The sequence below is a fragment of the Panulirus ornatus genome, chromosome 6 (genome assembly GCF_036320965.1).
Source record: "Panulirus ornatus isolate Po-2019 chromosome 6, ASM3632096v1, whole genome shotgun sequence".
In the NCBI taxonomy this organism is placed as follows: domain Eukaryota; kingdom Metazoa; phylum Arthropoda; class Malacostraca; order Decapoda; family Palinuridae; genus Panulirus; species Panulirus ornatus.
In genome coordinates, this window is record NC_092229.1 from 54,803,448 (window position 1) to 54,815,509 (window position 12,062).

Below are 12,062 nucleotides of genomic sequence, written 5' to 3' on the forward strand. Positions count from 1 at the left end.
AAAGTCTGATAATCATGATATAAATGCACATTTAATGCTCATAATTACACCATACTCACTTATATTGCCTTCTACTAGTTAAAATACTATGTATCATCTGTGCTTTACACTAATTTTTAAACAATTACCTTTCCAAACAACTTACCTAACTCATATACTAATAATATAGGAAACTTTCACAATACAAGCCTATAATTTGAGATAATAATTGCAATATTTACAACAGTTGTTTGACAAGTACATTTACCATTTATCATCTTTTACAGTCAAAATAAACTACTTTTTCATTTTGTATTTCTTCTCAAACAGTTCCCTTCAGAAACAACATAAATGACTCATACACTAAAAACATGTGAAATAATCACAGTATTAATGCATGTCATTACTGTGCATAATTACACCACTTACAAATGTTTTCTGGGAGGGCAAAAACGGGTATGATGGAAGTGCCAGCAGTTCCAACAATGTTAAATGGATGGAAGGCATGGGCTATAGATGAGGATGTGAGGACAAGGGTGGACGTAATAGAAATGAAGTCTGAGAACAATATGTGGCGTGAGGTGGTTTGATTAAGTAATAAAATGGTAAGAGGTGTGGTAATAAAAGAGGGTGTGGTTGAGAGCTGAAAAGGGTGTGCTAAAATGGCTTGGACACAAGAGAATAAGAGGAAATGTTAACAAAGAGGATATATGTGTCAGAAGAAGAGGGAGCAAGAAGGGGTTAGCAATTTAAGAGATAATGAGCGAAAAAAAGATTTTGTGTGATCAAGACCTGAACAAGCAAAAGGGTGAAAAGCATGTATGGGACAGAGTAAATCGGAATGTGGTAGACAAGGGTCAACATGCCACCAACGGACTGAACCAGGGCAAGTGAAGCAGCCGAGGTAAACCAAAGAAAGGTCTGTGGGGACTTGTGGTTAGGAAGCTGTGGTTTCAGTGAATTGCACAGGGCATCTAAGAATGGATGTGAGCATATGCGGCCTTTCCTTGTCAGCTTTGGTGCTAAACCATTAACGTGGATGACTGTGATCAAGTATATAAAAAATTTCATTTACATATTTACTGTTAACTTTTTTACTTGTCAAAATGAACAGTACTTTTTTCTACTTAAAGCAACTGACCAAGTCAGATAAAAATCAGCATCAGGGCCTGGTGGTGTACCAATAGGACAAAGACTGCAGTATTAAAACATCTGATGTCACAGAGAAAGCATTGATCAGTCTCAAGATAGCAGATTTTTTTTTTTTTTTTTTGCTTTGTCGCTGTCTCCCGCGTTTGCGAGGTAGCGCAAGGAAACAGACGAAAGAAATGGCCCAACCCACCCCCCCATACACATGTATATACATACGTCCACACACGCAAATATACATACCTACACAGCTTTCCATGGTTTACCCCAGACGCTTCACATGCCTTGATTCAATCCACTGACAGCACGTCAACCCCGGTATACCACATCGATCCAATTCACTCTATTCCTTGCCCTCCTTTCACCCTCCTGCATGTTCAGGCCCCGATCACACAAAATCTTTTTCACTCCATCTTTCCACCTCCAATTTGGTCTCCCTCTTCTCCTCGTTCCCTCCACCTCCGACACATATATCCTCTTGGTCAATCTTTCCTCACTCATTCTCTCCATGTGCCCAAACCATTTCAAAACACCCTCTTCTGCTCTCTCAACCACGCTCTTTTTATTTCCACACATCTCTCTTACCCTTACGTTACTTACTCGATCAAACCACCTCACACCACACATTGTCCTCAAACATCTCATTTCCAGCACATCCATCCTCCTGCGCACAACTCTATCCATAGCCCACACCTCGCAACCATACAACATTGTTGGAACCACTATTCCTTCAAACATACCCATTTTTGCTTTCCGAGATAATGTTCTCGACTTCCAAACATTCTTCAAGGCTCCCAGAATTTTCGCCCCCTCCCCCACCCTATGATCCACTTCCGCTTCCATGGTTCCATCCGCTGCCAGATCCACTCCCAGATATCTAATACACTTCACTTCCTCCAGTTTTTCTCCATTCAAACTCACCTTCCAATTGACTTGACCCTCAACCCTACAGTACCTAATAACCTTGCTCTTATTCACATTTACTCTTAACTTTCTTCTTCCACACACTTTACCAAACTCAGTCACCAGCTTCTGCAGTTTCTCACATGAATCAGCCACCAGCGCTGTATCATCAGCGAACAACAACTGACTCACTTCCCAAGCTCTCTCATCCCCAACAGACTTCATACTTGCCCCTCTTTCCAAAACTCTTGCATTCACCTCCCTAACAAACCCATCCATAAACAAATTAAACAACCATGGTGACATCACACACCCCTGTCGCAAACCTACATTCACTGAGAACCAGTCACTTTCCTCTCTTCCTACACGTACACATGCCTTACATCCTCGATAAAAACTTTTCACTGCTTCTAACAACTTGCCTCCCACACCATATATTCTTAATACCTTCCACAGAGCATCTCTATCAACTCTATCATATGCCTTCTCCAGATCCATAAATGCTACATACAAATCCATTTGCTTTTCTAAGTATTTCTCACATACATTCTTCAAAGCAAACACCTGATCCACACATCCTCTACCACTTCTGAAACCACACTGCTCTTCCCCAATCTGATGCTCTGTACATGCCTTCACCCTCTCAATCAATACCCTCCCATATAATTCACCAGGAATACTCAACAAACTTATACCTCTGTAATTTGAGCACTCACTCTTATCCCCTTTGCCTTTGTACAATGGCACTATGCATGCATTCCGCCAATCCTCAGGCACCTCACCATGAGTCATACATACATTAAATAACCTTACCAACCAGTCAACAATACAGTCACCCCCTTTTTTAATAAATTCCACTGCAATACCATCCAAACCTGCTGCCTTGCCGGCTTTCATCTTCCGCAAAGCTTTTACTACCTCTTCTCTGTTTACCAAATCATTTTCCCTAACCCTCTCACTTTGCACACCACCTCGACCAAAACACCCTATATCTGCCACTCTATCATCAAACACATTCGACAAACCTTCAAAATACTCACTCCATCTCCTTCTCACATCACCACTACATGTTATCACCTCCCCATTTGCGTCCTTCACTGATGTTCCCATTTGCTCCCTTGTCTTACGCACTTTATTTACCTCCTTCCAGAACATCTTTTTATTCTCCCTAAAATTTAATGATACTCTCTCACCCCAACTCTCATTTGCCCTCTTTTTCACCTCTTGCACCTTTCTCTTGACCTCCTGCCTCTTTCTTTTATACATCTCCCACTCAATTGCATTTTTTCCCGGCAAAAATCGTCCAAATGCCTCTCTCTTCTCTTTCACTAATACTCTTACTTCTTCATCCCACCACTCACTACCCTTTCTAATCAACCCACCTCCCACTCTTCTCATGCCACAAGCATCTTTTGCGCAATTCATCACTGATTCCCTAAATACATCCCATTCCTCCCCCACTCCCCTTACTTCCATTGTTCTCACCTTTTTACATTCTGTACTCAGTCTCTCCTGGTACTTCCTCACACAAGTCTCCTTCCCAAGCTCACTTACTCTCACCACCCTCTTCACCCCAACATTCACTCTTCTTTTCTGAAAACCCATACAAATCTTCACCTTAGCCTCCACAAGGTAATGATCAGACATCCCTCCAGTTGCACCTCTCAGCACATTAACATCCAAAAGTCTCTCTTTCGCGCGCCTGTCAATTAACACGTAATCCAATAACGCTCTCTGGCCATCTCTCCTACTTACATAAGTATACTTATGTATATCTCGCTTTTTAAACCAGGTATTCCCAGTCCTTTTTCAGCACATAAATCTACAAGCTCTTCATCATTTCCATTTACAACACTGAACACACCATGTATACCAATTTTTCCCTCAACTGCCACATTACTCACCTTTGCATTCAAATCACCCATCACTATAACCTGGTCTCGTGCATCAAAACCACTAACACACTCATTCAGCTGCTCCCAAAACACTTGCCTCTCATGATCTTTCTTCTCATGCCCAGGTGCATATGCACCAATAATCACCCATCTCTCTCCATCAACTTTCAGTTTTACCCATATCAATCGAGAATTTACTTTCTTACATTCTATCACATACTCCCACAACTCCTGTTTCAGGAGTACTGCTACTCCTTCCCTTGCTCTTGTCCTCTCACTAACCCCTGACTTTACTCCCAAGACATTCCTAAACCACCTTTCCCCTTTACCCTTGAGCTTCGTTTCACTCAGAGCCAAAACATCCAGGTTCCTTTCCTCAAACATACTACCTATCTCTCCTTTTTTCACATCTTGGTTACATCCACACACATTTAGGCACCCCAATCTGAGCCTTCGAGGAGGATGAGCACTCCCCACGTGACTCCTTCTTCTGTTTCCCATTTTAGAAAGTTAAAAAAAAAAATACAAGGAGGGGAGGATTTCTGGCCCCCCGCTCCCGTCCCCTCTAGTCACTTTCTACGACACGCGAGGAATGCGTGGGAAGTATTCGTTCACCCCTATCCCCTATTGATATACATATATCAATACACAAAGAAGGATCTAAGCTAATACCAAAGCATTATAGACCAGTTAGCCTAACCTCACATATAATCAAAGTGCATGTGAAGATGGAATGAGATGAAACTGGCAAGATGGTTGGTAAATGCAGTGTCTGGGGTAAATGAATGGAAATCATTTCATGAATGTCTGTACGGAGAGGGGGGTTTACTACTTGCAAACACCATTTTTCAGCAGATGATGATATATGTGGATGAGAAATGATAGAAGAGGAGAACAAGAGGGTGAGAGTAATCATGCAGCAGTGGATGAAAGGATGAGAAAGGTTGTGCTGGATGTTAGAGTTGTGAGAAAATTCTTTGCAGATTATGGCCATTTTGCAGTGCTTGTAGAAGTGAGGATCAAGGAGAAGTTGAAGTATGGCATAAGGAAGAATGAAGAGGTAAAAGTGTTACCAAGCAAAATGATGAATTAGAAAGAATGCAAGGAGTATGAAAGAGGTGTGACAGAAAGTTTAGATGAAAATGCAGTAAAGGGAGAAATGCAGGAATGCAGTCATGTGAGAATGAGGTGTCTAAAATGTTTAGAGAAAGACTGTTAAAAGGTTGTAGAATTAGTAGTTGGATACAAGTTAGAGAAAAGAATTAAAGAGGAAATTCACAGTGGATGAATGAGATTAGAAATGCTGTGGAAGAGAAAAAAGCCATAGGATAGACTGCTCAAAAGGAATGTAACAGAGGAACTTCATCAAAGGAAGAGGGAAGAAAAGATGAGTAAGTGGAATATCAAGAAGCTCATGGAGGAAAGCAAAGAAAGAGTAAATGAAAATCTTTGAAAAAAGTGGAGTTTAAAACAAGAAATTGTACTGCAAGGAGGTGAAAAATGAGAGGTGGATGTAGGAATGTAAATGTATGAAGTAGTGACAGAGAGTAGCTGAATCAAAAGGAAGAAATGAAGATGGAAAGAGCATTCTGAAGAAGTGATGAAAGTAAAAGGTGAAGCAGCAGTTGTTATATGTATGGGTATGGAGAATGGAAGGTTAAGGATACAAATGTAGGGCCCTATAGCAAGGAAGGAGGTAAAATGGATGATAATGAGGCTGAAGGTAGGAAAGGAGCCTGAAGTGGATGAGATTACTTCTGAAATGTTGAAATATGGAGAAAGTATAAACCTGAAGTGGATGAGATTACAACTGAAATGTTGAAGTGTGGAGGAGAAAGTATAAGAGTGTATGCAACTGATTAATTTAGCATGGAAGCGCAGCAAGTTGTGCCTGAGCAGTGGGTAAAGGCTATTATTGTTCCTTTATTCAAAGGACTAAGGGGAATAAGACAAGTATACCTGGAAAATTGTATACAAGAGTGTTGTTTTACAATGACGGAAGTGACTGAATGCAGAATAATTGTAGCGCAAGGGGGTTTACGAAAGGCAGGATATAAGTGGATCAGATTTTTGCAATGGCAATCACTATGGAAAAGTATCTAGTGAAAGATAAGTGGTTGTATGTAGCTTTTACGAGTCTGGAGAAAGCATGATGGAGTTGAGTAGGATGCTTTACAGGATGTGCTAAAGATGTATGGGGTAGGGGTACAACTGCTAGATGACTGAAAGCCTTCTGTAGATTAGCAAATACATATGTAAGAGTGGATGGAGTGCTGAGAGAAAATTCTGGTAAACTTATGGGTAAGAGGTATGGCTGTAAGATGTCACTGTGGCTTTTGAACATATATATATAGATGGAGTGATAAGAGAGGTAAAAGCAAAACTTGGGAAAAGGTGTGTAGAGATGAAATTTGGAGATGAGGTATGCTGGCTAGTGATAAGTCTGTTCATGGATGATACTATGTTGTCTGCTGTGAATGAAGAGATGAAGGTTTGTTTTATAATGTATGTAAAAACAAGCAATTTGAAGGTAAATGCAAGTAAAAGTAAAGAAATAGTGTTCAAAAAGAAATATAGTGAAAGTACAGATTTTGCAAACCCCAACAGAGTGAGAGATGAAAGTGCAATAAACAGTATCATATAAATGAGGGTAGAAAGACTTGTAAGAGGTGACACAATTTAAAGATTTGGAAGTCATCTTGGGTAAGCTCAGTTATATGGATGGAAAGAAAAGGAAGAGAGCAATTCAGAGTATGAGAGTCACTGGGTCACTTAATAATGATGAATAGAAGTGTGCTTATGGAGGTAGATAAAATATTAGGGGACAGCATAGTCCTCCAACCCAGACCTACATAACTACAACATGGAAATGGGATGAGTGACAAAGATCAAGAATCCATGCTCTGGAAATTAGTTGTTTGAGAGAAGCCATGGCATGACTAGATAGAATGAAGAAAGTCATGAGGATGTGTTTGAGAGATTTGGTATGGCATGGAATGCAAAGGGAATGAATTGTGAAGTGATAAAGTGGATGAAACGTAATACTTTAAGATGGTTTGGGAATGTAGAAAGGATGCAAGACAGGGAGTTTTGGAGGGAGAGAAATGGGGAAGAATGCATGAAATGGCATATGCGAGGAGGCTTGAAAAGACAAGAGATAACTGGAGATTCTTTTCCTATCACTACCACCTTGATGCAATTCCCCAAGAATACATGTTAGAGATATAAATAGATAAATAAATGTAACAGTGATGAGAGACAAGCTGTAGGCCAGCATGGATTTGCATATCAGGTAAAAGCACATAATATTAGTTCACTACAATGATATATATAAACAATATTACATGGAAGAAGAATGGACAGTTTTCATTAGATTTTGCCAAAGTATCTGACAAAGCTGATTATCATACACATTAAATGGAGAAAGTGGTTGGAAAATGTCAAAAGTAAATAGGGAAAATGAATCTGAAAGATTTCAACCAACAGAAAATGCAAAGTGGGAGGAAATCGATCCACATTTGAAGCAAAAGGATGTTCTTCCTGGAGAACCACAGGCAATAGTATTAACTTCACTACCATTTGTAATAATGATCTCACACAGAGAGATGAAGGAAAGTATCATCAGGTGTTTTGAATGTGAAATGGGAATAAGACAACAGGATCAGAAGAAAAACTGTAATCTACTAAAGGGCAAAAGAAAATCTTATGGAATTTTTTTTTTTTTTTTTTTCATACTATTCGCTATTTCCCGCGATAGCGAGGTAGCGTTAAGAACAGAGGACTGGGCCTTTGAGGGCATATCCTCACCTGGACCTCTTCTCTGTTCCTTCTTTTGGAAAATTAAAAAAAAATTTACTTTTTGAAAATTAAGAGGAAATAAATCAGGGAACTATTCACAATACATCAGTATCTCCCTACTAATGCCTAACAGGGAGAGCCTTATGGAGCAAAGCAAAGATCTAGGAGTTATCACATATGAGAAACCTGTATTCATGAAGTCCATGGATAACATAGTAATATCAAGCCAAATAATGAGCAGTCTGATAATGCAAACTTCCAAAATGAGAGACGGAGTGCTAATGATAACTATGTTTAATGTATGTGTTAGAAGTAAAACTGAATAATATACTACTCCAACATATGGTTGTCAATCAAACAAACGGAAATAAAAAAGTTGGAGAGAATTAAAAACTCTTCACCAGCAAAACTGATGGACTAGAGCTCAGGAACTATCTTACAAGGTTGATGGTATTTGAACTCTAAAAAGCCTACAATGAAGAATGAAAAGATACATGATAACATATGAGGGCAAAAACAGATAACATCAAATAAGTCTTTTACACTTGAAAACATCTCAGCAGGAGAAATAAAGAATTATCATGTCTGGAATAATACCTTGAAAGATACATAAAAGCTATCAGACTTCAAAAAGCTACAAACAATACCTGGAAAGATACAAAAAACTATCAGACTTCAAAAAGCAATGAACAATACCTGGAGAGATACAAAAAAGCTACCAGACTTCAAAAAAGCTATCAAGTTTAAATGTGCACGAGTCAAAATAGTAGAGATAATTCAATGTAAAACCACAAAAAAAATTACATACATGAGGCAACTAAAAAATTTAAAAGAAAATTAAATACATATAGAGGTTAACAGTATTATTCAACAAACAGGATATGCAGTGAGCACTGTACACTAGTCTTCATTCTAGAAGTTATTTTATTTATTTTTTATTATACTTTGTCGCTGTCTCCCGCGTTTGCGAGGTAGCGCAAGGAAACAGACGAAAGAAATGGCCCAACCCCCACCCCATACACATGTATATACATACGTCCACACACGCAAATATACATACCTACACAGCTTTCCATGGTTTACCCCAGACGCTTCACATGCCTTGATTCAATCCACTGACAGCACGTCAACCCCGGTATACCACATCGCTCCAATTCACTCTATTCCTTGCCCTCCTTTCACCCTCCTGCATGTTCAGGCCCCGATCACACAAAATCTTTTTCACTCCATCTTTCCACCTCCAATTTGGTCTCCCTCTTCTCCTTGTTCCCTCCACCTCCGACACATATATCCTCTTGGTCAATCTTTCCTCACTCATCCTCTCCATGTGCCCAAACCACTTCAAAACACCCTCTTCTGCTCTCTCAACCACGCTCTTTTTATTTCCACACATCTCTCTTACCCTTACGTTACTCACTCGATCAAACCACCTCACACCACACATTGTCCTCAAACATCTCATTTCCAGCACATCCATCCTCCTGCGCACAACTCTATCCATAGCCCACGCCTCGCAACCATACAACATTCTTGGAACCACTATTCCTTCAAACATACCCATTTTTGCTTTCCGAGATAATGTTCTCGACTTCCACACATTCTTCAAGGCCCCCAGGATTTTCGCCCCCTCCCCCACCCTATGATCCACTTCCGCTTCCATGGTTCCATCCGCTGCCAGATCCACTCCCAGATATCTAAAACACTTCACTTCCTCCAGTTTTTCTCCATTCAAACTCACCTCCCAATTGACTTGACCCTCAACCCTACTGTACCTAATAACCTTGCTCTTATTCACATTTACTCTTAACTTTCTTCTTCCACACACTTTTCCAAACTCAGTCACCAGCTTCTGCAGTTTCTCACATGAATCAGCCACCAGCGCTGTATCATCAGCGAACAACAACTGACTCACTTCCCAAGCTCTCTCATCCCCAACAGACTTCATACTTGCCCCTTTTTCCAAAACTCTTGCATTTACCTCCCTAACAACCCCATCCATAAACAAATTAAACAACCATGGAGACATCACACACCCCTGTCGCAAACCTACATTCACTGAGAACCAATCACTTTCCTCTCTTCCTACACGTACACATGCCTTACATCCTCGATAAAAACTTTTCACTGCTTCTAACAACTTGCCTCCCACACCATATATTCTTAATACCTTCCACAGAGCATCTCTATCAACTCTATCATATGCCTTCTCCAGATCCATAAATGCTACATACAAATCCATTTGCTTTTCTAAGTATTTCTCACATACATTCTTCAAAGCAAACACCTGATCCACACATCCTCTACCACTTCTGAAACCACACTGCTCTTCCCCAATCTGATGCTCTGTACATGCCTTCACCCTCTTAATCAATACCCTCCCATATAATTTACCAGGAATACTCAACAAACTTATACCTCTGTAATTTGAGCACTCACTCTTATCCCCTTTGCCTTTGTACAATGGCACTATGCACACATTCCGCCAATCCTCAGGCACCTCACCATGAGTCATACATACATTAAATAACCTTACCAACCAGTCAATAATACAGTCACCCCCTTTTTTAATAAATTCCACTGCAATACCATCCAAACCTGCTGCCTTGCCGGCTTTCATCTTCCGCAAAGCTTTCACTACCTCTTCTCTGTTTACCAAATCATTTTCCCTAACCCTCTCACTTTGCACACCACCTCGACCAAAACACCCTATATCTGCCACTCTATCATCAAACACATTCAACAAACCTTCAAAATACTCACTCCATCTCCTTCTCACATCACCACTACTTGTTATCACCTCCCCATTTGCACCCTTCACTAGAAGTATCTTTGCGTAAATCCTCATAGGCAGTTACTCTCCCTTGCTCCCTGGACTTCTGACGCACAGATCTTTTTAGTTTGTCATTCTACACTAAACATTTGTCCAAATAATATTAGCATACCCTCCTTAACTATCTCAATTGGGCTGAGGTTACAAGCACACCTCACTCTTTTAGTATCAAACATTTGCATGATGAACTTGCTTCGCTATATACTGTCCTAAGGCATGTACGTCCACTCTCTTCTGTTATTTTGCATTCTGGGCCTTAAGCTCACAACCATACAACACTGTCAGGACTACTATACCTTCAAGCATACTCATCTTTACCCTAACATACAATGACCTCTTTCTTCACACACTCCTTACTGTATCAAATACTCAGTTCACCCCACATGGTTCCATCCATTGCCATGCCCACCTCCAGGTACCTACTCCACATCTCGAGCTTCTTCCCATTCATTCTCACATTAAAAATATCCTCTCTCTTCCCCTTGCTGCCCTCATTACCTTAAAAAGTCTCAACTTCCTCCTTTCACACACTATCCCACATTCAGACACCAGCTTCTGAAATTTCTCCCTCAAGTTTGTCGACATTGCGGTATCATCTTCAAACAGCAACTAATTCACCTCCTAGGCACCCTCCCATCCAAGCAAACGGTAGATTAGCCCCTTGTTCACATTAGCCTCCCTCTTCCCCCTCTCTATGAACAGATTAACATAAGCATGGTGACATCTCACACCTTTGACAGCGACCATCTTCACTTGGAACCACTCACCCTTCTCGGTTTCTACTCACCCATCCACCTTACTTTCCTAATAAAAATCCTCATTGCATTTCATAGCTTTCCATCCTCACCAAATATTCATAAAAAGTCATCTCTGTCTGCCTTTTTTTTAAGATTATAAAAGACACAAAATCCCTATCTTTCTCTGATTATTCCTGAAAAAAATGTTCAAAGCAAACACCCAGTTTCTACATCTTCTACCACTCTGAAGCAACATTGCTCCATCTTTATATAATGCCCTGAATATGCCATTATCCTATTAATCAATATTCTCCCACACAGCTTCCTTACCAGGTACACTCTATAGACATATCTCTATAATTTGAGCATTCACTTGTATCCCTCTTGCCTTTATATAAAGGCACTACATGCCTACCTTGGATGACTTAACATTACTTCACAGCCTGATGCTCTGTTTACAAATCCTATGCCCCTTCCTGGAATCTCTTTTTGAACAGTCTGAAAAGTGCCTGTCTCTCTGGACACAAGCAAGTCTTATGGTCCTGACAGCACCCATCACCATGTACTGAAAGAGTGTGCCTCTAAACCTATACCTGCACCTGCTCATCTGTTCCATTTCTGATTAAAATCCAAGACATTCCCTTCTTCTTGGAAGCAGACATTAGTGCATCCCATACCTAAGAGGGATGACCATTCTGTCTCCTCTTACTATCCTGTTGCTAAGACATATACCATTTCCAAAGTCTATGAAACATTCCTCAACTCCCTTAT

At 40.3% G+C, this 12,062-nt stretch overlaps 1 protein-coding gene across 1 annotated transcript in view; it reads right to left on the reverse strand.

Annotated features, from left to right (window-relative positions):
• LOC139748929 (uncharacterized) overlaps nucleotides 1-12,062 on the reverse strand; it is a 61,673-nt gene that overhangs the window by 33,572 nt on the left and 16,039 nt on the right. The window lies entirely within an intron of this gene.